The sequence below is a fragment of the Mixophyes fleayi genome, unplaced genomic scaffold, assembly GCF_038048845.1.
Source record: "Mixophyes fleayi isolate aMixFle1 unplaced genomic scaffold, aMixFle1.hap1 Scaffold_190, whole genome shotgun sequence".
NCBI lineage: Eukaryota > Metazoa > Chordata > Amphibia > Anura > Limnodynastidae > Mixophyes > Mixophyes fleayi.
In genome coordinates this window covers 38617-62950 of record NW_027446162.1, presented here as the reverse complement: position 1 = coordinate 62950, position 24334 = coordinate 38617, and the positions used below count along the sequence as shown (strand labels likewise).

Here is a 24334-nt window from a genome sequence, read left to right as displayed (position 1 = left end):
CTTTGGTTTGTGCTCCCCTCCCTTTCCCCCTCCAACTCATTCCCCTTCACAGCATGAAGTATTATTGAATGTCATGTCTATTTATGCACCCTTCCCTTTGTGTCTGTCCTCAATAAAAACTTTTTGCTCGTGACTCCATCACCCTACCCCTCTCACCTACCTCCCCCTCACATCCAATGTTATTTTATTGTACTGTGATACGTTTTAAGTTTGAATGGTTAGTGCAGTACTTGATGTATATAGTGTAGGATGTCATGTCTTGTACTTTATGCCCTGTATTGTACTAAAACGTATGCATGATCATGTCTTACGGTGTACTGCGTACACTTGAATGAAATGTATGAACTGTGTTTTTTGTACTTTATACAAAATAAAGCTACTTTTTCAATCAAAAAATCTGTTCTTATCAGTTTAATATCTGATACGCCCCCTATCTGGGGGCCATATATTAAATGGATTTTTAGAACAGGGAGATGGAAGAAGAGCTTGCTCTGTCCACTCCACGCATTGACCTGGTATTGCAGTACTTCCAGGACCGGTGCACTTCTCTTATCCAGTTATCCAAAAATAGAATCATGTCTCTTTTCAGCAACAAAAATCCATAAGAACAGATTTTTGTCTCCTGTGTCTTATTTCGTGTCAATTTATTGTGTCTTTTTGTTGTTTTGTTTCTTATCTCTCTTAGCAAACAAGCATTTGCAGATAAGAAGACCCTTTTCTTTGTCCAAAAGGATTACTGCATTGATCCAATTATTTCTTTAATGGAGCAACTTGTGATTTGCTAATTCAATTGGATCTCCGAATGAATGAAACTATTAATCTGACGTAGTGTGTCTCCCTCTTGTGGACCCAGTGACGGAATAAAGGCAAGTGAGGATTATGACACACCTTTTAGAACCCTGCTGTTGCAGCATGCAGCTTCCTTGTCTATTTACTTGCCGGTGGCCCGAGAAACAATTGTGATGCACCTTGAAGTGCTGTTTCTGTGACATGCTGTGAATATTCCGAAAGAAGCTGGGCAGACAGTGTGATTAATTGCCTGGGGAGACGAGGACGGAACGGCAGGCCGACTAATCAGCGGGCGTCGTTGCACTTATGGTCAAGGGGAGGAGTTCATGCAAATTTTGCAGGCATCTCGTTTGAAAAGTCCTCGGCTCATGTGCGTGCCTTTGCAGACAGAGAGGTGTAAAGAGGGTCCCAGTGAAGGTGTCAGGCTTTTCAGGCTAGTCGGGCCTAGAATGTGCAGCAATGGAGTGTTGTGGGCCGCCGCTAAATAAAGTATACGGCGTGTGGCGTGGCTGTCTCCTACAGTTGTCAGGCCTAGCCTGAGAAGCGGGCGCTTTCCTGGGTCCCATTTCGGGTTATCGCTTCTCGGCCTTTTGGCTAAGATCAAGTGAGTACCTGTCTGAGTAGGGTTTGCCTGTGCCTGAAAGGACCATGGGAAAGCTTGGTCTGGCCAGAAGGCCGGTGGCTTTGAAAGCCTGGGCTAGTGCCCCTGGAGTGGTGACCCAGGGGTGCCATAATCACCTGGGGCGTGGGACCCTCACTTGATACGGCACTTTGCACAAACCCCACTTTCAAGCCACACACCTTTCCTTGCCCCGGCCTTTTGGCTAGGCAGGAATAATTTTTAAAATCTCGGCCGAAAGGCTGGGGCCGTTATACACGGCACTATTTATTTTCTCACCTGTTTTGTCACTCCACTTTTTTCTATGTTTTATTCACGGATTTTAGGGTGCGGATAAGGTCCTTATGGGCTCTATACCCCCGAAGATCTAGGGGGGGCTGTGTGGCCATCAGGTTCCGGTCCCCCTGAAAACCCCATCGTTGGCTCACCCTCCCGGGGGTGAGCTAGTTGTCGAGCCCTGGGTGAAGCCTCGGTGGATCCCAGGGCCAAAGGGACCCCCCCTAGCCTCGCAGCGAAGGGGGGTCTGAAGACCCTTGCCCCCTAAGGGTCCTTATGGATCCGGGGGTCGGGGACTAGGGCCTTTCCTTTATTGAGGAGGGCCAGTTCTGCATCCCTTGTGCACGTTTTTTAAGTTTTCACTTATTTTTTCGGACACTTGGGCACGAGAGCACTGATTGGAGTCTTTCAGACTACCTAGGCTTTCAATAAAAAAAAAAAAAAATCTGTTCTTATCAGTTTAATATCTGATACGCCCCCTATCTGGGGGCCATATATTAAATGGATTTTTAGAACAGGGAGATGGAAGAAGAGCTTGCTCTGTCCACTCCACGCATTGACCTGGTATTGCAGTACTTCCAGGACCGGTGCACTTCTCTTATCCAGTTATCCAAAAATAGAATCATGTCTCTTTTCAGCAACAAAAATCCATAAGAACAGATTTTTGTCTCCTGTGTCTTATTTCGTGTCAATTTATTGTGTCTTTTTGTTGTTTTGTTTCTTATCTCTCTTAGCAAACAAGCATTTGCAGATAAGAAGACCCTTTTCTTTGTCCAAAAGGATTACTGCATTGATCCAATTATTTCTTTAATGGAGCAACTTGTGATTTGCTAATTCAATTGGATCTCCGAATGAATGAAACTATTAATCTGACGTAGTGTGTCTCCCTCTTGTGGACCCAGTGACGGAATAAAGGCAAGTGAGGATTATGACACACCTTTTAGAACCCTGCTGTTGCAGCATGCAGCTTCCTTGTCTATTTACTTGCCGGTGGCCCGAGAAACAATTGTGATGCACCTTGAAGTGCTGTTTCTGTGACATGCTGTGAATATTCCGAAAGAAGCTGGGCAGACAGTGTGATTAATTGCCTGGGGAGACGAGGACGGAACGGCAGGCCGACTAATCAGCGGGCGTCGTTGCACTTATGGTCAAGGGGAGGAGTTCATGCAAATTTTGCAGGCATCTCGTTTGAAAAGTCCTCGGCTCATGTGCGTGCCTTTGCAGACAGAGAGGTGTAAAGAGGGTCCCAGTGAAGGTGTCAGGCTTTTCAGGCTAGTCGGGCCTAGAATGTGCAGCAATGGAGTGTTGTGGGCCGCCGCTAAATAAAGTATACGGCGTGTGGCGTGGCTGTCTCCTACAGTTGTCAGGCCTAGCCTGAGAAGCGGGCGCTTTCCTGGGTCCCATTTCGGGTTATCGCTTCTCGGCCTTTTGGCTAAGATCAAGTGTAGTATCTGTTCTTATCAGTTTAATATCTGATACGCCCCCTATCTGGGGGCCATATATTAAATGGATTTTTAGAACAGGGAGATGGAAGAAGAGCTTGCTCTGTCCACTCCACGCATTGACCTGGTATTGCAGTACTTCCAGGACCGGTGCACTTCTCTTATCCAGTTATCCAAAAATAGAATCATGTCTCTTTTCAGCAACAAAAATCCATAAGAACAGATTTTTGTCTCCTGTGTCTTATTTCGTGTCAATTTATTGTGTCTTTTTGTTGTTTTGTTTCTTATCTCTCTTAGCAAACAAGCATTTGCAGATAAGAAGACCCTTTTCTTTGTCCAAAAGGATTACTGCATTGATCCAATTATTTCTTTAATGGAGCAACTTGTGATTTGCTAATTCAATTGGATCTCCGAATGAATGAAACTATTAATCTGACGTAGTGTGTCTCCCTCTTGTGGACCCAGTGACGGAATAAAGGCAAGTGAGGATTATGACACACCTTTTAGAACCCTGCTGTTGCAGCATGCAGCTTCCTTGTCTATTTACTTGCCGGTGGCCCGAGAAACAATTGTGATGCACCTTGAAGTGCTGTTTCTGTGACATGCTGTGAATATTCCGAAAGAAGCTGGGCAGACAGTGTGATTAATTGCCTGGGGAGACGAGGACGGAACGGCAGGCCGACTAATCAGCGGGCGTCGTTGCACTTATGGTCAAGGGGAGGAGTTCATGCAAATTTTGCAGGCATCTCGTTTGAAAAGTCCTCGGCTCATGTGCGTGCCTTTGCAGACAGAGAGGTGTAAAGAGGGTCCCAGTGAAGGTGTCAGGCTTTTCAGGCTAGTCGGGCCTAGAATGTGCAGCAATGGAGTGTTGTGGGCCGCCGCTAAATAAAGTATACGGCGTGTGGCGTGGCTGTCTCCTACAGTTGTCAGGCCTAGCCTGAGAAGCGGGCGCTTTCCTGGGTCCCATTTCGGGTTATCGCTTCTCGGCCTTTTGGCTAAGATCAAGTGTAGTATCTGTTCTTATCAGTTTAATATCTGATACGCCCCCTATCTGGGGGCCATATATTAAATGGATTTTTAGAACAGGGAGATGGAAGAAGAGCTTGCTCTGTCCACTCCACGCATTGACCTGGTATTGCAGTACTTCCAGGACCGGTGCACTTCTCTTATCCAGTTATCCAAAAATAGAATCATGTCTCTTTTCAGCAACAAAAATCCATAAGAACAGATTTTTGTCTCCTGTGTCTTATTTCGTGTCAATTTATTGTGTCTTTTTGTTGTTTTGTTTCTTATCTCTCTTAGCAAACAAGCATTTGCAGATAAGAAGACCCTTTTCTTTGTCCAAAAGGATTACTGCATTGATCCAATTATTTCTTTAATGGAGCAACTTGTGATTTGCTAATTCAATTGGATCTCCGAATGAATGAAACTATTAATCTGACGTAGTGTGTCTCCCTCTTGTGGACCCAGTGACGGAATAAAGGCAAGTGAGGATTATGACACACCTTTTAGAACCCTGCTGTTGCAGCATGCAGCTTCCTTGTCTATTTACTTGCCGGTGGCCCGAGAAACAATTGTGATGCACCTTGAAGTGCTGTTTCTGTGACATGCTGTGAATATTCCGAAAGAAGCTGGGCAGACAGTGTGATTAATTGCCTGGGGAGACGAGGACGGAACGGCAGGCCGACTAATCAGCGGGCGTCGTTGCACTTATGGTCAAGGGGAGGAGTTCATGCAAATTTTGCAGGCATCTCGTTTGAAAAGTCCTCGGCTCATGTGCGTGCCTTTGCAGACAGAGAGGTGTAAAGAGGGTCCCAGTGAAGGTGTCAGGCTTTTCAGGCTAGTCGGGCCTAGAATGTGCAGCAATGGAGTGTTGTGGGCCGCCGCTAAATAAAGTATACGGCGTGTGGCGTGGCTGTCTCCTACAGTTGTCAGGCCTAGCCTGAGAAGCGGGCGCTTTCCTGGGTCCCATTTCGGGTTATCGCTTCTCGGCCTTTTGGCTAAGATCAAGTGTAGTATCTGTTCTTATCAGTTTAATATCTGATACGCCCCCTATCTGGGGGCCATATATTAAATGGATTTTTAGAACAGGGAGATGGAAGAAGAGCTTGCTCTGTCCACTCCACGCATTGACCTGGTATTGCAGTACTTCCAGGACCGGTGCACTTCTCTTATCCAGTTATCCAAAAATAGAATCATGTCTCTTTTCAGCAACAAAAATCCATAAGAACAGATTTTTGTCTCCTGTGTCTTATTTCGTGTCAATTTATTGTGTCTTTTTGTTGTTTTGTTTCTTATCTCTCTTAGCAAACAAGCATTTGCAGATAAGAAGACCCTTTTCTTTGTCCAAAAGGATTACTGCATTGATCCAATTATTTCTTTAATGGAGCAACTTGTGATTTGCTAATTCAATTGGATCTCCGAATGAATGAAACTATTAATCTGACGTAGTGTGTCTCCCTCTTGTGGACCCAGTGACGGAATAAAGGCAAGTGAGGATTATGACACACCTTTTAGAACCCTGCTGTTGCAGCATGCAGCTTCCTTGTCTATTTACTTGCCGGTGGCCCGAGAAACAATTGTGATGCACCTTGAAGTGCTGTTTCTGTGACATGCTGTGAATATTCCGAAAGAAGCTGGGCAGACAGTGTGATTAATTGCCTGGGGAGACGAGGACGGAACGGCAGGCCGACTAATCAGCGGGCGTCGTTGCACTTATGGTCAAGGGGAGGAGTTCATGCAAATTTTGCAGGCATCTCGTTTGAAAAGTCCTCGGCTCATGTGCGTGCCTTTGCAGACAGAGAGGTGTAAAGAGGGTCCCAGTGAAGGTGTCAGGCTTTTCAGGCTAGTCGGGCCTAGAATGTGCAGCAATGGAGTGTTGTGGGCCGCCGCTAAATAAAGTATACGGCGTGTGGCGTGGCTGTCTCCTACAGTTGTCAGGCCTAGCCTGAGAAGCGGGCGCTTTCCTGGGTCCCATTTCGGGTTATCGCTTCTCGGCCTTTTGGCTAAGATCAAGTGTAGTATCTGTTCTTATCAGTTTAATATCTGATACGCCCCCTATCTGGGGGCCATATATTAAATGGATTTTTAGAACAGGGAGATGGAAGAAGAGCTTGCTCTGTCCACTCCACGCATTGACCTGGTATTGCAGTACTTCCAGGACCGGTGCACTTCTCTTATCCAGTTATCCAAAAATAGAATCATGTCTCTTTTCAGCAACAAAAATCCATAAGAACAGATTTTTGTCTCCTGTGTCTTATTTCGTGTCAATTTATTGTGTCTTTTTGTTGTTTTGTTTCTTATCTCTCTTAGCAAACAAGCATTTGCAGATAAGAAGACCCTTTTCTTTGTCCAAAAGGATTACTGCATTGATCCAATTATTTCTTTAATGGAGCAACTTGTGATTTGCTAATTCAATTGGATCTCCGAATGAATGAAACTATTAATCTGACGTAGTGTGTCTCCCTCTTGTGGACCCAGTGACGGAATAAAGGCAAGTGAGGATTATGACACACCTTTTAGAACCCTGCTGTTGCAGCATGCAGCTTCCTTGTCTATTTACTTGCCGGTGGCCCGAGAAACAATTGTGATGCACCTTGAAGTGCTGTTTCTGTGACATGCTGTGAATATTCCGAAAGAAGCTGGGCAGACAGTGTGATTAATTGCCTGGGGAGACGAGGACGGAACGGCAGGCCGACTAATCAGCGGGCGTCGTTGCACTTATGGTCAAGGGGAGGAGTTCATGCAAATTTTGCAGGCATCTCGTTTGAAAAGTCCTCGGCTCATGTGCGTGCCTTTGCAGACAGAGAGGTGTAAAGAGGGTCCCAGTGAAGGTGTCAGGCTTTTCAGGCTAGTCGGGCCTAGAATGTGCAGCAATGGAGTGTTGTGGGCCGCCGCTAAATAAAGTATACGGCGTGTGGCGTGGCTGTCTCCTACAGTTGTCAGGCCTAGCCTGAGAAGCGGGCGCTTTCCTGGGTCCCATTTCGGGTTATCGCTTCTCGGCCTTTTGGCTAAGATCAAGTGTAGTATCTGTTCTTATCAGTTTAATATCTGATACGCCCCCTATCTGGGGGCCATATATTAAATGGATTTTTAGAACAGGGAGATGGAAGAAGAGCTTGCTCTGTCCACTCCACGCATTGACCTGGTATTGCAGTACTTCCAGGACCGGTGCACTTCTCTTATCCAGTTATCCAAAAATAGAATCATGTCTCTTTTCAGCAACAAAAATCCATAAGAACAGATTTTTGTCTCCTGTGTCTTATTTCGTGTCAATTTATTGTGTCTTTTTGTTGTTTTGTTTCTTATCTCTCTTAGCAAACAAGCATTTGCAGATAAGAAGACCCTTTTCTTTGTCCAAAAGGATTACTGCATTGATCCAATTATTTCTTTAATGGAGCAACTTGTGATTTGCTAATTCAATTGGATCTCCGAATGAATGAAACTATTAATCTGACGTAGTGTGTCTCCCTCTTGTGGACCCAGTGACGGAATAAAGGCAAGTGAGGATTATGACACACCTTTTAGAACCCTGCTGTTGCAGCATGCAGCTTCCTTGTCTATTTACTTGCCGGTGGCCCGAGAAACAATTGTGATGCACCTTGAAGTGCTGTTTCTGTGACATGCTGTGAATATTCCGAAAGAAGCTGGGCAGACAGTGTGATTAATTGCCTGGGGAGACGAGGACGGAACGGCAGGCCGACTAATCAGCGGGCGTCGTTGCACTTATGGTCAAGGGGAGGAGTTCATGCAAATTTTGCAGGCATCTCGTTTGAAAAGTCCTCGGCTCATGTGCGTGCCTTTGCAGACAGAGAGGTGTAAAGAGGGTCCCAGTGAAGGTGTCAGGCTTTTCAGGCTAGTCGGGCCTAGAATGTGCAGCAATGGAGTGTTGTGGGCCGCCGCTAAATAAAGTATACGGCGTGTGGCGTGGCTGTCTCCTACAGTTGTCAGGCCTAGCCTGAGAAGCGGGCGCTTTCCTGGGTCCCATTTCGGGTTATCGCTTCTCGGCCTTTTGGCTAAGATCAAGTGTAGTATCTGTTCTTATCAGTTTAATATCTGATACGCCCCCTATCTGGGGGCCATATATTAAATGGATTTTTAGAACAGGGAGATGGAAGAAGAGCTTGCTCTGTCCACTCCACGCATTGACCTGGTATTGCAGTACTTCCAGGACCGGTGCACTTCTCTTATCCAGTTATCCAAAAATAGAATCATGTCTCTTTTCAGCAACAAAAATCCATAAGAACAGATTTTTGTCTCCTGTGTCTTATTTCGTGTCAATTTATTGTGTCTTTTTGTTGTTTTGTTTCTTATCTCTCTTAGCAAACAAGCATTTGCAGATAAGAAGACCCTTTTCTTTGTCCAAAAGGATTACTGCATTGATCCAATTATTTCTTTAATGGAGCAACTTGTGATTTGCTAATTCAATTGGATCTCCGAATGAATGAAACTATTAATCTGACGTAGTGTGTCTCCCTCTTGTGGACCCAGTGACGGAATAAAGGCAAGTGAGGATTATGACACACCTTTTAGAACCCTGCTGTTGCAGCATGCAGCTTCCTTGTCTATTTACTTGCCGGTGGCCCGAGAAACAATTGTGATGCACCTTGAAGTGCTGTTTCTGTGACATGCTGTGAATATTCCGAAAGAAGCTGGGCAGACAGTGTGATTAATTGCCTGGGGAGACGAGGACGGAACGGCAGGCCGACTAATCAGCGGGCGTCGTTGCACTTATGGTCAAGGGGAGGAGTTCATGCAAATTTTGCAGGCATCTCGTTTGAAAAGTCCTCGGCTCATGTGCGTGCCTTTGCAGACAGAGAGGTGTAAAGAGGGTCCCAGTGAAGGTGTCAGGCTTTTCAGGCTAGTCGGGCCTAGAATGTGCAGCAATGGAGTGTTGTGGGCCGCCGCTAAATAAAGTATACGGCGTGTGGCGTGGCTGTCTCCTACAGTTGTCAGGCCTAGCCTGAGAAGCGGGCGCTTTCCTGGGTCCCATTTCGGGTTATCGCTTCTCGGCCTTTTGGCTAAGATCAAGTGTAGTATCTGTTCTTATCAGTTTAATATCTGATACGCCCCCTATCTGGGGGCCATATATTAAATGGATTTTTAGAACAGGGAGATGGAAGAAGAGCTTGCTCTGTCCACTCCACGCATTGACCTGGTATTGCAGTACTTCCAGGACCGGTGCACTTCTCTTATCCAGTTATCCAAAAATAGAATCATGTCTCTTTTCAGCAACAAAAATCCATAAGAACAGATTTTTGTCTCCTGTGTCTTATTTCGTGTCAATTTATTGTGTCTTTTTGTTGTTTTGTTTCTTATCTCTCTTAGCAAACAAGCATTTGCAGATAAGAAGACCCTTTTCTTTGTCCAAAAGGATTACTGCATTGATCCAATTATTTCTTTAATGGAGCAACTTGTGATTTGCTAATTCAATTGGATCTCCGAATGAATGAAACTATTAATCTGACGTAGTGTGTCTCCCTCTTGTGGACCCAGTGACGGAATAAAGGCAAGTGAGGATTATGACACACCTTTTAGAACCCTGCTGTTGCAGCATGCAGCTTCCTTGTCTATTTACTTGCCGGTGGCCCGAGAAACAATTGTGATGCACCTTGAAGTGCTGTTTCTGTGACATGCTGTGAATATTCCGAAAGAAGCTGGGCAGACAGTGTGATTAATTGCCTGGGGAGACGAGGACGGAACGGCAGGCCGACTAATCAGCGGGCGTCGTTGCACTTATGGTCAAGGGGAGGAGTTCATGCAAATTTTGCAGGCATCTCGTTTGAAAAGTCCTCGGCTCATGTGCGTGCCTTTGCAGACAGAGAGGTGTAAAGAGGGTCCCAGTGAAGGTGTCAGGCTTTTCAGGCTAGTCGGGCCTAGAATGTGCAGCAATGGAGTGTTGTGGGCCGCCGCTAAATAAAGTATACGGCGTGTGGCGTGGCTGTCTCCTACAGTTGTCAGGCCTAGCCTGAGAAGCGGGCGCTTTCCTGGGTCCCATTTCGGGTTATCGCTTCTCGGCCTTTTGGCTAAGATCAAGTGTAGTATCTGTTCTTATCAGTTTAATATCTGATACGCCCCCTATCTGGGGGCCATATATTAAATGGATTTTTAGAACAGGGAGATGGAAGAAGAGCTTGCTCTGTCCACTCCACGCATTGACCTGGTATTGCAGTACTTCCAGGACCGGTGCACTTCTCTTATCCAGTTATCCAAAAATAGAATCATGTCTCTTTTCAGCAACAAAAATCCATAAGAACAGATTTTTGTCTCCTGTGTCTTATTTCGTGTCAATTTATTGTGTCTTTTTGTTGTTTTGTTTCTTATCTCTCTTAGCAAACAAGCATTTGCAGATAAGAAGACCCTTTTCTTTGTCCAAAAGGATTACTGCATTGATCCAATTATTTCTTTAATGGAGCAACTTGTGATTTGCTAATTCAATTGGATCTCCGAATGAATGAAACTATTAATCTGACGTAGTGTGTCTCCCTCTTGTGGACCCAGTGACGGAATAAAGGCAAGTGAGGATTATGACACACCTTTTAGAACCCTGCTGTTGCAGCATGCAGCTTCCTTGTCTATTTACTTGCCGGTGGCCCGAGAAACAATTGTGATGCACCTTGAAGTGCTGTTTCTGTGACATGCTGTGAATATTCCGAAAGAAGCTGGGCAGACAGTGTGATTAATTGCCTGGGGAGACGAGGACGGAACGGCAGGCCGACTAATCAGCGGGCGTCGTTGCACTTATGGTCAAGGGGAGGAGTTCATGCAAATTTTGCAGGCATCTCGTTTGAAAAGTCCTCGGCTCATGTGCGTGCCTTTGCAGACAGAGAGGTGTAAAGAGGGTCCCAGTGAAGGTGTCAGGCTTTTCAGGCTAGTCGGGCCTAGAATGTGCAGCAATGGAGTGTTGTGGGCCGCCGCTAAATAAAGTATACGGCGTGTGGCGTGGCTGTCTCCTACAGTTGTCAGGCCTAGCCTGAGAAGCGGGCGCTTTCCTGGGTCCCATTTCGGGTTATCGCTTCTCGGCCTTTTGGCTAAGATCAAGTGTAGTATCTGTTCTTATCAGCTTACCAACTACCCGGTGGAGGTTATGCTGAGTGTGGCTCATCCGATAGCGCACTCTAACATTGGTGAGGGGCTGATGTAGACTCTGCTGCATGGTGCACTTGTCTCTCTCCTGCCCAAAACCCAGAGGACATACCTGAGTGTGGCTCATCCGATAGCACACTCTAACCCTGGTGAGGAACTGTTTGAGACTTGTGTTACCCGATCAAAGCCGGCCAGGAGCAAGAAGACCGACCCCGGGGAAGAAGCGCTGCCGACCCCCCCTGCCTGCCGGGAAGAAGACGCCGGGAGCACCTCCGGCTGAAGAAGCCCTCCTCTCCTCGGGCCCTGCTCCACTGGAAGAAGCGCCTCCTCTTCAGCGGAAGCCCCTGCTCCTCTCTACCCAGCCGGAGGACATCTGCACTGCTCCCTCCACCCCGGACGACCAGCCTCTCTACCCCAGGAAGAGCCAGGACGATGGCCTCAGCTACCCCAGCTCCTGCCTCCACCCCTGCTCCTGCCCCTGGGAAGAAGGGAGGAAAGAACACCGCCCCGAAGCCTCTCCCCGTGGCCGGAACCTCTGCCTCCACCGCCCCTGCTGCTGCCGGACAAGGCCAGCCCAACCAGGACACCCCCCAGAAGACCCCCACCCTGGAACCCTGGATGAGGCAGACCGTGGTCCTGAAGCTGAAGGAAGTGGAAGGAAGGGTCCCAGACATGACGGCCGAGACCTTCGGCAAGAAGATGATCCTGGACCAGGGCTTCTCCAAGGCTGAAACCCTCAGCGTGCAGAACTACCTGAAAGGGATCTGGTACATCACCTTCGCCTCCATTGCCATCTGCAAGAGGTACTGGGAGGCAGTGAAGACTGCGAGACCGGAGTCTCCCTTCTCCCGCTTCGTGGGGAACTGCCCCATCCAGAGAGAGGAGAGAAGAGTCACGGTCTCCATGAGAAATCCTCACACCCCTGGTAAGGACATCGCTACCTTCCTGAGCCGCTTCTGCTCCGTGGTCAAGGACCCCTCCAAGATCCTGGATGTCAACGGCTTCTGGACAGGCAAGTGGTCCATTATCATCAGACTGAGGAAAGACAGCACGGCAACTGACGGACTCCAACACCTGCCATCAAGCTTCGCCCTGGGCGGCTCTGCCGGCCTCCTCCACTATGCCGATCAGCCGAGGAACTGCAGAAAATGCGGGGAAGCTGACCACATGGCAAGAAGCTGCAAGGTCTCAGCCTGCAGGAACTGCAAGGTGGCGGGGCACGAGTCCAAGGATTGCCCAAGAAAATTGTCCTGCAACCTCTGCGGCCTGGCCAGCCACATCTACAGGGACTGCCCCCAGAGGGCCAGATCCTACGCTGCAGCTGCCGGGATTGGACTGCCGGAAAGCGGACCTGCCCCTGCCCTGCAGCCCAAGCCAGCCCAGAGGAAGCAACAGAAGCCCACACCGCAGCCAAGAGCTGGTAAGATATCTCCCACCCCTGTTGTGACAGCACCCCCCTCCCTCCCCGCTGTCACAACACCCCCTCCCCCTGCAGTAGCACTAACCCCCTCCACCGCTACTGCAGCTCCCCCCCTTTCCCTGGAGGATTTCCCCCCCCTCCTCCCTCTTGTGTCTGCAGGTGATGAGAACAAACAAAGAAGGAAGCGGAAAGAGCTGGACAGCCCAGCAGGCGACTCTGACCCTTCCAAGAAAAAGGCAATCGAGCTGGAAGAGGACCCTCTCCCGTCAGAGGGGGCCCTGGTAGAGATGGTGGATGAGCTGCTGGATTCTGAGCAGGAGGAGGAAGAATTCCTGCAACTGCCCCAAATCTGCCTATTCGACCAGCTAGAGGAGAAAGGTCTGCTCCCACCCGAAGGGGACACGGGCAGACCGGACCAAGTCCCACCGGACAAGGAGGGTAACTGATGTATTGACTGTGCTAACTCTCTTTTTTCTCCCAACTAATGGCTAACTTTTCTCTTTTTACCATTAATGTGAGGAGTGTGAAGGATAAGATTAGACGTCAGTCTGTGTTTACCTTTCTTGACAGTCAGAAATGTGATGTTTACATGTTGCAGGAATGTTCTCTCCCTTTCTCTAGTTCCTACAGGCATCTGGGGAGGCAGTGGTCTCACGGGCCCTCCTATTGGTCTGGGGGGAGTGACTGTAAGTCTGCAGGGGTCGCCATTCTTATCAGGGGAAGCCTCTTCACATTAGATTCCGTTCAGGAGTTTGTCTGCGGCAGATTGCTTATCGTAGATGGCTCCTGGGCGGGTGAGCCTATCAGGCTTATCTGTGTGTATGCATCCCCGGGTAAGAATGAGCGTTTGGAGCTTTTCCAGACCCTGCGGGCCCAGCTCGCAACCACCAGGGCGGTAGTGATGGCTGGGGACTTTAACTGTCCTATAGAGGAAGATGGTAGGAGTTCTTGTACTAATGCTAAACTTGATGTTTCTTCCAGGTTGTTGCAGGAGATGGTAGCCGAAGCATCCTTGCGGGATGCAGTGGGATCTATGGGGGCCGGCTCTGTGAATTATACTTGGAGCCGCCCCGATGGCTCAGTGCGTTCCCGGATTGACTTTGTGTTTACATCGAGAGCGGTAAGACAAAACAGGCATGTCATGGTTCCCTGCTTTTTCTCTGATCATAGGGCCATTCTCTTTGAAGGTGTTCTGGGTCACGGGTTCCCTCCCGGCCCGGGCTCTTGGAAGCTGAACTGCGCTCTGCTGGGAAAGGAAGAGGTGATGGTTGAGCTGAGGGATGCCTATGTAATGTGGAAAAATGACAAAATGTATTTTGACTGTATGTCTAACTGGTGGGAGTATGTCAAGGGCAAGTTTCGCAGTTTCTTTCAGGCTAAAGGCCGCCAACAGGCGTGTGAGAGGAAGAGAAACTTCAGGAGACTTCAGCGTCAGCTGCAGTCCCTGCTGGATCTCCAACTCTGCGGCTGGGATGTGAAGGATGATCTGGCTGAGGCCAAAGGGGGCCTGAAAAGGCACTTCGAGGAAGAGGCCAATCGCATCATCTTCCGTTCCAAGGTGGAGAATCTGGAGAAGGGTGAGAAATGTAATTCTTTCTTTTTCAGAAAACTCCACTCCGGCCACACGCCCCTGACTGAACTGCGGGACGAGTCTGGCACCCCCAGGAGGGGGAAGGAGGGCGTCATGGGAGTCGTCTCAGACTACTACGGCAAACTCTACTCCCCTAAGACTACAGACGACGACGCAGCTGAATCTTTCCTGTCAGGTATCACTAACCCTATTGATCCTACAGGTAGGGCAGCTATGGATGCCCCCCTCACCTTGGGGGAGCTGCACTCTGCCGCTAAATCCTTTAGGCCGGGCAGGACCCCGGGCAGTGATGGCCTCCCAGCCGAGCTCTATGTAGCGCTGTGGGACCTCATTGGCCCGGACCTGCTAGAGCTGTATGAGGAGATGGTGGTGGAGGGCAGGATGCCTCCTACTCTGAGAGAGGGCTTGATCACGATTTTGTACAAGCGCAAGGGAGAGAGATGTGACCTCAAAAATTGGAGGCCCATCTCCCTCCTGAACGTGGACTACAAGATTTTGGCCAAGGTACTAGCCAACAGGCTAAAGGTTGTCATTGGGCGAATTGTTCATCCTGATCAGACTTGTGGCATTCCTGGGAGAAGGATTGCAGACAGCCTTGCGCTGCTGAGGGACACGGTTCATTATATCAAAGACCGCCATGCACATGTGGCCCTGGTCAGTCTTGATCAGGAGAAGGCCTTTGATCGTGTCTCTCATGGTTTTATGCGTAAGGTTCTGTGCAGGTTTGGATTGGGTGATATGTTTTGTTCTTATGTTAACCTGATGTACCTTGATATTTACAGCTCGGTGTTGGTGAACGGCTGGAAGACTGACCCCTTCTCTGTACTGTCTGGGGTCAGACAAGGCTGCCCTCTTTCACCTCTCCTTTTTGTCTGTTGTATAGAGCTCTTTGCGATGTCCATCAGGCGAAACCCAGAGATCAGAGGGATCACCGCACCGGGTCCAGACCGACTAGAGGCCAAGTGTTCGCTCTACATGGACGACGTCACTGTCTTCTGCGCTGATCAGCGTTCGGTGGCAGCACTCGTCCAGACCTGCAACAACTTCGGCCAAGCTTCAGGGGCAAAAGTCAACTGCGGGAAGTCAGAGGCAATGCTGTTTGGTCAGTGGCACCTGTCATCCCCCGCTGCATTCCCCTTCACAATCAAGCCGGACTTCATCAAAATTCTTGGAGTTTGGTTCGGTGGAGAGGAGGCGGCCCTGAAGTGCTGGGAAGAGAGACTGGCAACAGTCCGGCAAAAGATTGGACTGTGGAGCCTCAGACTTCTTACCATCGAAGGGAAAGCACTGGTACTGCGCAACGAGATTCTTCCCGTTCTTCAGTACACGGCCCAAGCTTGGCCACCTCTTGCTGCCGTCTGTAAGACCATCACGAGGACAGTCTTTCACTTCATCTGGGGCTCCAAAATGGACAGAGTGAAGCGGTCTGTTATGTACAAGGAGCCCCACAAAGGTGGGAAAGGGATCCCTGATATCCCCACCATGCTGCGGGCCTTCTTTGTTTGCAACTGTATCCGCAGGACACTCCTTGAAAAGAACGTTTGCTCTGCTGGGAAGTCCATGTCACGCTTTTTCCTTCTTCCTCTTTGGAGGAAACTTGGTTGGGACAAGTGGGACAGCTCCTTCCCTTACAACTGGACTACACCTTGGTTTTACCTGGATGTTGGACAATTTGTGAGGGAGCACCATCTGGAGGGACTTAAACCAGACTTGTGGAAACCTAAAACTATCCACAAGCTCATCAGAGCTAAGGACATTATGGAGTCTGTTCCAGGGCTCCCTGTGGCCACGGCCAAACATGTTTGGGAGAATGTGGCCTCTAAGAGACTGACTAATGGACATAAAGACATTGCATGGATGGCCATTCAGGGGGGTTTGCCTCTCAGGACATTTATGCACTCCCGAAACCTGTGCAGATATGTTCACTGCCCCTTTTGTATTACCAAGAGGGAGACTGCTCAACATATCTTTTGGGACTGTCCCACTGCACAGGCATTGTTGGATGCCCTGGAACATGAACTTAAGGACAGTGTGCCCAGGACTTGCCTCTCATACCATTCGGTATTTTATGGATTATTTCCTGGGACTCACACCGTTGAGGCAATCCAGGAGGCCTGGCGCCTTATGAACTGTTTTAAGGACGCTATGTGGCTTGCCAGGAACCGCCTCATCTTGAAGCGGGAGAAGATGACCATCCAGGACTGTCGCAGGCTTATCCATAGCCTGTTAAGAGACTATAACACCCTTGACAGTCCTGAGGAAGATGAAGACGACGATTGATTGTAATTGATTGATTGTTGTCTCCTCTTCTCCTCCTCCCCATTGTGTCTATTTTCAATAAAAAACTTTGGTTTGTGCTCCCCTCCCTTTCCCCCTCCAACCCATTCCCCTTCACAGCATGAAGTATTATTGAATGTCATGGCTATTTATGCACCCTTCCCTTTGTGTCTGTCCTCAATAAAAACTTTTTGCTCGTGACTCCATCACCCTACCCCTCTCACCTACCTCCCCCTCACATCCAATGTTATTTTATTGCACTGTAATACACTGTAAAGTTTGAATGGTTAGTGCAGTACTTGATGTATATAGTGTAGGATGTCATGTCTTGTACTTTATGCCCTGTATTGTACTAAAACGTATGCATGATCATGTCTTACGGTGTACTGCGTACACTTGAATGAAATGTATGAACTGTGTTTTTTGTACTTTATACAAAATAAAGCTACTTTTTCAATCAAAAATCTGTTCTTATCAGTTTAATATCTGATACGCCCCCTATCTGGGGGCCATATATTAAATGGATTTTTAGAACAGGGAGATGGAAGAAGAGCTTGCTCTGTCCACTCCACGCATTGACCTGGTATTGCAGTACTTCCAGGACCGGTGCACTTCTCTTATCCAGTTATCCAAAAATAGAATCATGTCTCTTTTCAGCAACAAAAATCCATAAGAACAGATTTTTGTCTCCTGTGTCTTATTTCGTGTCAATTTATTGTGTCTTTTTGTTGTTTTGTTTCTTATCTCTCTTAGCAAACAAGCATTTGCAGATAAGAAGACCCTTTTCTTTGTCCAAAAGGATTACTGCATTGATCCAATTATTTCTTTAATGGAGCAACTTGTGATTTGCTAATTCAATTGGATCTCCGAATGAATGAAACTATTAATCTGACGTAGTGTGTCTCCCTCTTGTGGACCCAGTGACGGAATAAAGGCAAGTGAGGATTATGACACACCTTTTAGAACCCTGCTGTTGCAGCATGCAGCTTCCTTGTCTATTTACTTGCCGGTGGCCCGAGAAACAATTGTGATGCACCTTGAAGTGCTGTTTCTGTGACATGCTGTGAATATTCCGAAAGAAGCTGGGCAGACAGTGTGATTAATTGCCTGGGGAGACGAGGACGGAACGGCAGGCCGACTAATCAGCGGGCGTCGTTGCACTTATGGTCAAGGGGAGGAGTTCATGCAAATTTTGCAGGCATCTCGTTTGAAAAGTCCTCGGCTCATGTGCGTGCCTTTGCAGACAGAGAGGTGTAAAGAGGGTCCCAGTGAAGGTGTCAGGCTTTTCAGGCTAGTCGGGCCTAGAATGTGCAGCAATGGAGTGTTGTGGGCCGCCGCTAAATAAAGTATACGGCGTGTGGCGTGGCTGTCTCCTACAGTTGTCAGGCCTAGCCTGAGAAGCGGGCGCTTTCCTGGGTCCCATTTCGGGTTATCGCTTCTCGGCCTTTTGGCTAAGATCAAGTGTAGTATCTGTTCTTATCAGTTTAATATCTGATACGCCCCCTATCTGGGGGCCATATATTAAATGGATTTTTAGAACAGGGAGATGGAAGAAGAGCTTGCTCTGTCCACTCCACGCATTGACCTGGTATTGCAGTACTTCCAGGACCGGTGCACTTCTCTTATCCAGTTATCCAAAAATAGAATCATGTCTCTTTTCAGCAACAAAAATCCATAAGAACAGATTTTTGTCTCCTGTGTCTTATTTCGTGTCAATTTATTGTGTCTTTTTGTTGTTTTGTTTCTTATCTCTCTTAGCAAACAAGCATTTGCAGATAAGAAGACCCTTTTCTTTGTCCAAAAGGATTACTGCATTGATCCAATTATTTCTTTAATGGAGCAACTTGTGATTTGCTAATTCAATTGGATCTCCGAATGAATGAAACTATTAATCTGACGTAGTGTGTCTCCCTCTTGTGGACCCAGTGACGGAATAAAGGCAAGTGAGGATTATGACACACCTTTTAGAACCCTGCTGTTGCAGCATGCAGCTTCCTTGTCTATTTACTTGCCGGTGGCCCGAGAAACAATTGTGATGCACCTTGAAGTGCTGTTTCTGTGACATGCTGTGAATATTCCGAAAGAAGCTGGGCAGACAGTGTGATTAATTGCCTGGGGAGACGAGGACGGAACGGCAGGCCGACTAATCAGCGGGCGTCGTTGCACTTATGGTCAAGGGGAGGAGTTCATGCAAATTTTGCAGGCATCTCGTTTGAAAAGTCCTCGGCTCATGTGCGTGCCTTTGCAGACAGAGAGGTGTAAAGAGGGTCCCAGTGAAGGTGTCAGGCTTTTCAGGCTAGTCGGGCCTAGAATGTGCAGCAATGGAGTGTTGTGGGCCGCCGCTAAATAAAGTATACGGCGTGTGGCGTGGCTGTCTCCTACAGTTGTCAGGCCTAGCCTGAGAAGCGGGCGCTTTCCTGGGTCCCATTTCGGGTTATCGCTTCTCGGCCTTTTGGCTAAGATCAAGTGTAGTATCTGTTCTTATCAGTTTAATATCTGATACGCCCCCTATCTGGGGGCCATATATTAAATGGATTTTTAGAACAGGGAGATGGAAGAAGAGCTTGCTCTGTCCACTCCACGCATTGACCTGGTATTGCAGTACTTCCAGGACCGGTGCACTTCTCTTATCCAGTTATCCAAAAATAGAATCATGTCTCTTTTCAGCAACAAAAATCCATAAGAACAGATTTTTGTCTCCTGTGTCTTATTTCGTGTCAATTTATTGTGTCTTTTTGTTGTTTTGTTTCTTATCTCTCTTAGCAAACAAGCATTTGCAGATAAGAAGACCCTTTTCTTTGTCCAAAAGGATTACTGCATTGATCCAATTATTTCTTTAATGGAGCAACTTGTGATTTGCTAATTCAATTGGATCTCCGAATGAATGAAACTATTAATCTGACGTAGTGTGTCTCCCTCTTGTGGACCCAGTGACGGAATAAAGGCAAGTGAGGATTATGACACACCTTTTAGAACCCTGCTGTTGCAGCATGCAGCTTCCTTGTCTATTTACTTGCCGGTGGCCCGAGAAACAATTGTGATGCACCTTGAAGTGCTGTTTCTGTGACATGCTGTGAATATTCCGAAAGAAGCTGGGCAGACAGTGTGATTAATTGCCTGGGGAGACGAGGACGGAACGGCAGGCCGACTAATCAGCGGGCGTCGTTGCACTTATGGTCAAGGGGAGGAGTTCATGCAAATTTTGCAGGCATCTCGTTTGAAAAGTCCTCGGCTCATGTGCGTGCCTTTGCAGACAGAGAGGTGTAAAGAGGGTCCCAGTGAAGGTGTCAGGCTTTTCAGGCTAGTCGGGCCTAGAATGTGCAGCAATGGAGTGTTGTGGGCCGCCGCTAAATAAAGTATACGGCGTGTGGCGTGGCTGTCTCCTACAGTTGTCAGGCCTAGCCTGAGAAGCGGGCGCTTTCCTGGGTCCCATTTCGGGTTATCGCTTCTCGGCCTTTTGGCTAAGATCAAGTGTAGTATCTGTTCTTATCAGTTTAATATCTGATACGCCCCCTATCTGGGGGCCATATATTAAATGGATTTTTAGAACAGGGAGATGGAAGAAGAGCTTGCTCTGTCCACTCCACGCATTGACCTGGTATTGCAGTACTTCCAGGACCGGTGCACTTCTCTTATCCAGTTATCCAAAAATAGAATCATGTCTCTTTTCAGCAACAAAAATCCATAAGAACAGATTTTTGTCTCCTGTGTCTTATTTCGTGTCAATTTATTGTGTCTTTTTGTTGTTTTGTTTCTTATCTCTCTTAGCAAACAAGCATTTGCAGATAAGAAGACCCTTTTCTTTGTCCAAAAGGATTACTGCATTGATCCAATTATTTCTTTAATGGAGCAACTTGTGATTTGCTAATTCAATTGGATCTCCGAATGAATGAAACTATTAATCTGACGTAGTGTGTCTCCCTCTTGTGGACCCAGTGACGGAATAAAGGCAAGTGAGGATTATGACACACCTTTTAGAACCCTGCTGTTGCAGCATGCAGCTTCCTTGTCTATTTACTTGCCGGTGGCCCGAGAAACAATTGTGATGCACCTTGAAGTGCTGTTTCTGTGACATGCTGTGAATATTCCGAAAGAAGCTGGGCAGACAGTGTGATTAATTGCCTGGGGAGACGAGGACGGAACGGCAGGCCGACTAATCAGCGGGCGTCGTTGCACTTATGGTCAAGGGGAGGAGTTCATGCAAATTTTGCAGGCATCTCGTTTGAAAAGTCCTCGGCTCATGTGCGTGCCTTTGCAGACAGAGAGGTGTAAAGAGGGTCCCAGTGAAGGTGTCAGGCTTTTCAGGCTAGTCGGGCCTAGAATGTGCAGCAATGGAGTGTTGTGGGCCGCCGCTAAATAAAGTATACGGCGTGTGGCGTGGCTGTCTCCTACAGTTGTCAGGCCTAGCCTGAGAAGCGGGCGCTTTCCTGGGTCCCATTTCGGGTTATCGCTTCTCGGCCTTTTGGCTAAGATCAAGTGCAGTTGTGGCAGATCAGCACTTGCCTCTTTAACTAGAGGGCTGGAATGCAGCTTTGAAAGGCTGGGACAAATGTGCATCCGGACTGGAAACCCGGGGGGCCATAAATCACGGGTCAAGAGACCTTAATATAGATACAACGTGATTCTGTTGGCACCCACGCACTTTTGACCTCTTTCTCCTAAGCAATGCTCTATTCTTTGCCCGGACCTTTTTGGCTGGGCAAGAAAATTTTTATACCCGGCCCAGGGTGAAGCTCCGGCGGATCTCAGGGGCAAAATGGGTCCCCTAGTGTGGCAGGCCAAGGGGGCCCATACTAGCCCAGCCACCCGGCTGGGGCCGTACCCACTCGGCTTGAGTCCTGGGTGAAGCTCCGGCAGATCCCAGGGACTAATGGGGCCCTCCTAGCTTTGCGGCGACGAGGGTCCAACCCTGCCCAGCCACCCGGCTGGGGCCGTACCCACTCGGCTTGAGTCCTGGGTGAAGCTCCGGCAGATCCCAGGGACTAATGGGGCCCTCCTAGCTTTGCGGCGACGAGGGTCCAACCCTGCCCAGCCACCCGGCTGGGGCCGTACCCACTCGGCTTGAGTCCTGGGTGAAGCTCCGGCAGATCCCAGGGACTAATGGGGCCCTCCTAGCTTCGCGGCGACGAGGGTCCAACCCCGCCCAGCCACCCGGCTGGGGCCGTACCCAATCGGCACACCGAGCACTGGGTGAAGCTTCGGCGGATCCCAGGGGCTAAGAGGCTCCCCTAGCTTTGCGGCGAAGGGAGTCAGACGACCCCGGCCCCTAAGTGACCTTTTTGGTTCTGGGGGTCGAGGACCAGGGTCCTTCCTCTCCGGAGGGAGGACCACGCACCGAAAACTCTTGTGCATGTTTTTTGGGTATTTACTCATTTTTTTCGTGCACAAGGGACGAGCTCAAGGCTTTAAATAAAAAATCTGTTCTTATCAGTTTAATATCTGATACGCCCCCTATCTGGGGGCCATATATTAAATGGATTTTTAGAACAGGGAGATGGAAGAAGAGCTTGCTCTGTCCACTCCACGCATTGACCTGGTATTGCAGTACTTCCAGGACCGGTGCACTTCTCTTATCCAGTTATCCAAAAATAGAATCATGTCTCTTTTCAGCAACAAAAATCCATAAGAACAGATTTTTGTCTCCTGTGTCTTATTTCGTGTCAATTTATTGTGTCTTTTTGTTGTTTTGTTTCTTATCTCTCTTAGCAAACAAGCATTTGCAGATAAGAAGACCCTTTTCTTTGTCCAAAAGGATTACTGCATTGATCCAATTATTTCTTTAATGGAGCAACTTGTGATTTGCTAATTCAATTGGATCTCCGAATGAATGAAACTATTAATCTGACGTAGTGTGTCTCCCTCTTGTGGACCCAGTGACGGAATAAAGGCAAGTGAGGATTATGACACACCTTTTAGAACCCTGCTGTTGCAGCATGCAGCTTCCTTGTCTATTTACTTGCCGGTGGCCCGAGAAACAATTGTGATGCACCTTGAAGTGCTGTTTCTGTGACATGCTGTGAATATTCCGAAAGAAGCTGGGCAGACAGTGTGATTAATTGCCTGGGGAGACGAGGACGGAACGGCAGGCCGACTAATCAGCGGGCGTCGTTGCACTTATGGTCAAGGGGAGGAGTTCATGCAAATTTTGCAGGCATCTCGTTTGAAAAGTCCTCGGCTCATGTGCGTGCCTTTGCAGACAGAGAGGTGTAAAGAGGGTCCCAGTGAAGGTGTCAGGCTTTTCAGGCTAGTCGGGCCTAGAATGTGCAGCAATGGAGTGTTGTGGGCCGCCGCTAAATAAAGTATACGGCGTGTGGCGTGGCTGTCTCCTACAGTTGTCAGGCCTAGCCTGAGAAGCGGGCGCTTTCCTGGGTCCCATTTCGGGTTATCGCTTCTCGGCCTTTTGGCTAAGATCAAGTGTAGTATCTGTTCTTATCAGTTTAATATCTGATACGCCCCCTATCTGGGGGCCATATATTAAATGGATTTTTAGAACAGGGAGATGGAAGAAGAGCTTGCTCTGTCCACTCCACGCATTGACCTGGTATTGCAGTACTTCCAGGACCGGTGCACTTCTCTTATCCAGTTATCCAAAAATAGAATCATGTCTCTTTTCAGCAACAAAAATCCATAAGAACAGATTTTTGTCTCCTGTGTCTTATTTCGTGTCAATTTATTGTGTCTTTTTGTTGTTTTGTTTCTTATCTCTCTTAGCAAACAAGCATTTGCAGATAAGAAGACCCTTTTCTTTGTCCAAAAGGATTACTGCATTGATCCAATTATTTCTTTAATGGAGCAACTTGTGATTTGCTAATTCAATTGGATCTCCGAATGAATGAAACTATTAATCTGACGTAGTGTGTCTCCCTCTTGTGGACCCAGTGACGGAATAAAGGCAAGTGAGGATTATGACACACCTTTTAGAACCCTGCTGTTGCAGCATGCAGCTTCCTTGTCTATTTACTTGCCGGTGGCCCGAGAAACAATTGTGATGCACCTTGAAGTGCTGTTTCTGTGACATGCTGTGAATATTCCGAAAGAAGCTGGGCAGACAGTGTGATTAATTGCCTGGGGAGACGAGGACGGAACGGCAGGCCGACTAATCAGCGGGCGTCGTTGCACTTATGGTCAAGGGGAGGAGTTCATGCAAATTTTGCAGGCATCTCGTTTGAAAAGTCCTCGGCTCATGTGCGTGCCTTTGCAGACAGAGAGGTGTAAAGAGGGTCCCAGTGAAGGTGTCAGGCTTTTCAGGCTAGTCGGGCCTAGAATGTGCAGCAATGGAGTGTTGTGGGCCGCCGCTAAATAAAGTATACGGCGTGTGGCGTGGCTGTCTCCTACAGTTGTCAGGCCTAGCCTGAGAAGCGGGCGCTTTCCTGGGTCCCATTTCGGGTTATCGCTTCTCGGCCTTTTGGCTAAGATCAAGTGTAGTATCTGTTCTTATCAGTTTAATATCTGATACGCCCCCTATCTGGGGGCCATATATTAAATGGATTTTTAGAACAGGGAGATGGAAGAAGAGCTTGCTCTGTCCACTCCACGCATTGACCTGGTATTGCAGTACTTCCAGGACCGGTGCACTTCTCTTATCCAGTTATCCAAAAATAGAATCATGTCTCTTTTCAGCAACAAAAATCCATAAGAACAGATTTTTGTCTCCTGTGTCTTATTTCGTGTCAATTTATTGTGTCTTTTTGTTGTTTTGTTTCTTATCTCTCTTAGCAAACAAGCATTTGCAGATAAGAAGACCCTTTTCTTTGTCCAAAAGGATTACTGCATTGATCCAATTATTTCTTTAATGGAGCAACTTGTGATTTGCTAATTCAATTGGATCTCCGAAT

At 47.9% G+C, this 24334-nt stretch overlaps 14 non-coding genes and 4 pseudogenes across 14 annotated transcripts; all 18 read left to right on the top strand.

Moving 5' to 3' along the window:
• The first annotated feature begins 376 nt into the window (after positions 1-376).
• On the top strand, positions 377-549 carry LOC142119472 (U2 spliceosomal RNA; annotated as a pseudogene).
• A 1552-nt stretch (positions 550-2101) lies between these two features.
• Positions 2102-2282, top strand: LOC142119479 (U2 spliceosomal RNA; annotated as a pseudogene).
• Positions 2283-3096: 814 nt separating this feature from the next.
• On the top strand, positions 3097-3287 carry LOC142119522 (U2 spliceosomal RNA). The gene has a single exon (XR_012683361.1). It is a non-coding gene; the product is annotated as a U2 spliceosomal RNA (small nuclear RNA).
• An 814-nt stretch (positions 3288-4101) lies between these two features.
• Positions 4102-4292, top strand: LOC142119521 (U2 spliceosomal RNA). The gene has a single exon (XR_012683360.1). It is a non-coding gene; the product is annotated as a U2 spliceosomal RNA (small nuclear RNA).
• An 814-nt stretch (positions 4293-5106) lies between these two features.
• Positions 5107-5297, top strand: LOC142119520 (U2 spliceosomal RNA). The gene has a single exon (XR_012683359.1). It is a non-coding gene; the product is annotated as a U2 spliceosomal RNA (small nuclear RNA).
• Positions 5298-6111: 814 nt separating this feature from the next.
• LOC142119519 (U2 spliceosomal RNA) lies at positions 6112-6302 on the top strand. The gene has a single exon (XR_012683358.1). It is a non-coding gene; the product is annotated as a U2 spliceosomal RNA (small nuclear RNA).
• Positions 6303-7116: 814 nt separating this feature from the next.
• On the top strand, positions 7117-7307 carry LOC142119517 (U2 spliceosomal RNA). Its single transcript, XR_012683357.1, has one exon. It is a non-coding gene; the product is annotated as a U2 spliceosomal RNA (small nuclear RNA).
• An 814-nt stretch (positions 7308-8121) lies between these two features.
• On the top strand, positions 8122-8312 carry LOC142119516 (U2 spliceosomal RNA). The gene has a single exon (XR_012683356.1). It is a non-coding gene; the product is annotated as a U2 spliceosomal RNA (small nuclear RNA).
• Positions 8313-9126: 814 nt separating this feature from the next.
• On the top strand, positions 9127-9317 carry LOC142119515 (U2 spliceosomal RNA). The gene has a single exon (XR_012683355.1). It is a non-coding gene; the product is annotated as a U2 spliceosomal RNA (small nuclear RNA).
• Positions 9318-10131: 814 nt separating this feature from the next.
• LOC142119514 (U2 spliceosomal RNA) lies at positions 10132-10322 on the top strand. Its single transcript, XR_012683354.1, has one exon. It is a non-coding gene; the product is annotated as a U2 spliceosomal RNA (small nuclear RNA).
• An 814-nt stretch (positions 10323-11136) lies between these two features.
• Positions 11137-11293, top strand: LOC142119492 (U2 spliceosomal RNA; annotated as a pseudogene).
• A 5651-nt stretch (positions 11294-16944) lies between these two features.
• Positions 16945-17116, top strand: LOC142119476 (U2 spliceosomal RNA; annotated as a pseudogene).
• An 814-nt stretch (positions 17117-17930) lies between these two features.
• LOC142119513 (U2 spliceosomal RNA) lies at positions 17931-18121 on the top strand. The gene has a single exon (XR_012683353.1). It is a non-coding gene; the product is annotated as a U2 spliceosomal RNA (small nuclear RNA).
• An 814-nt stretch (positions 18122-18935) lies between these two features.
• Positions 18936-19126, top strand: LOC142119512 (U2 spliceosomal RNA). The gene has a single exon (XR_012683352.1). It is a non-coding gene; the product is annotated as a U2 spliceosomal RNA (small nuclear RNA).
• Positions 19127-19940: 814 nt separating this feature from the next.
• On the top strand, positions 19941-20131 carry LOC142119510 (U2 spliceosomal RNA). Its single transcript, XR_012683350.1, has one exon. It is a non-coding gene; the product is annotated as a U2 spliceosomal RNA (small nuclear RNA).
• A 1739-nt stretch (positions 20132-21870) lies between these two features.
• On the top strand, positions 21871-22069 carry LOC142119477 (U2 spliceosomal RNA). The gene has a single exon (XR_012683331.1). It is a non-coding gene; the product is annotated as a U2 spliceosomal RNA (small nuclear RNA).
• An 814-nt stretch (positions 22070-22883) lies between these two features.
• On the top strand, positions 22884-23074 carry LOC142119509 (U2 spliceosomal RNA). Its single transcript, XR_012683349.1, has one exon. It is a non-coding gene; the product is annotated as a U2 spliceosomal RNA (small nuclear RNA).
• Positions 23075-23888: 814 nt separating this feature from the next.
• LOC142119508 (U2 spliceosomal RNA) lies at positions 23889-24079 on the top strand. Its single transcript, XR_012683348.1, has one exon. It is a non-coding gene; the product is annotated as a U2 spliceosomal RNA (small nuclear RNA).
• Positions 24080-24334: the final 255 nt, after the last annotated feature.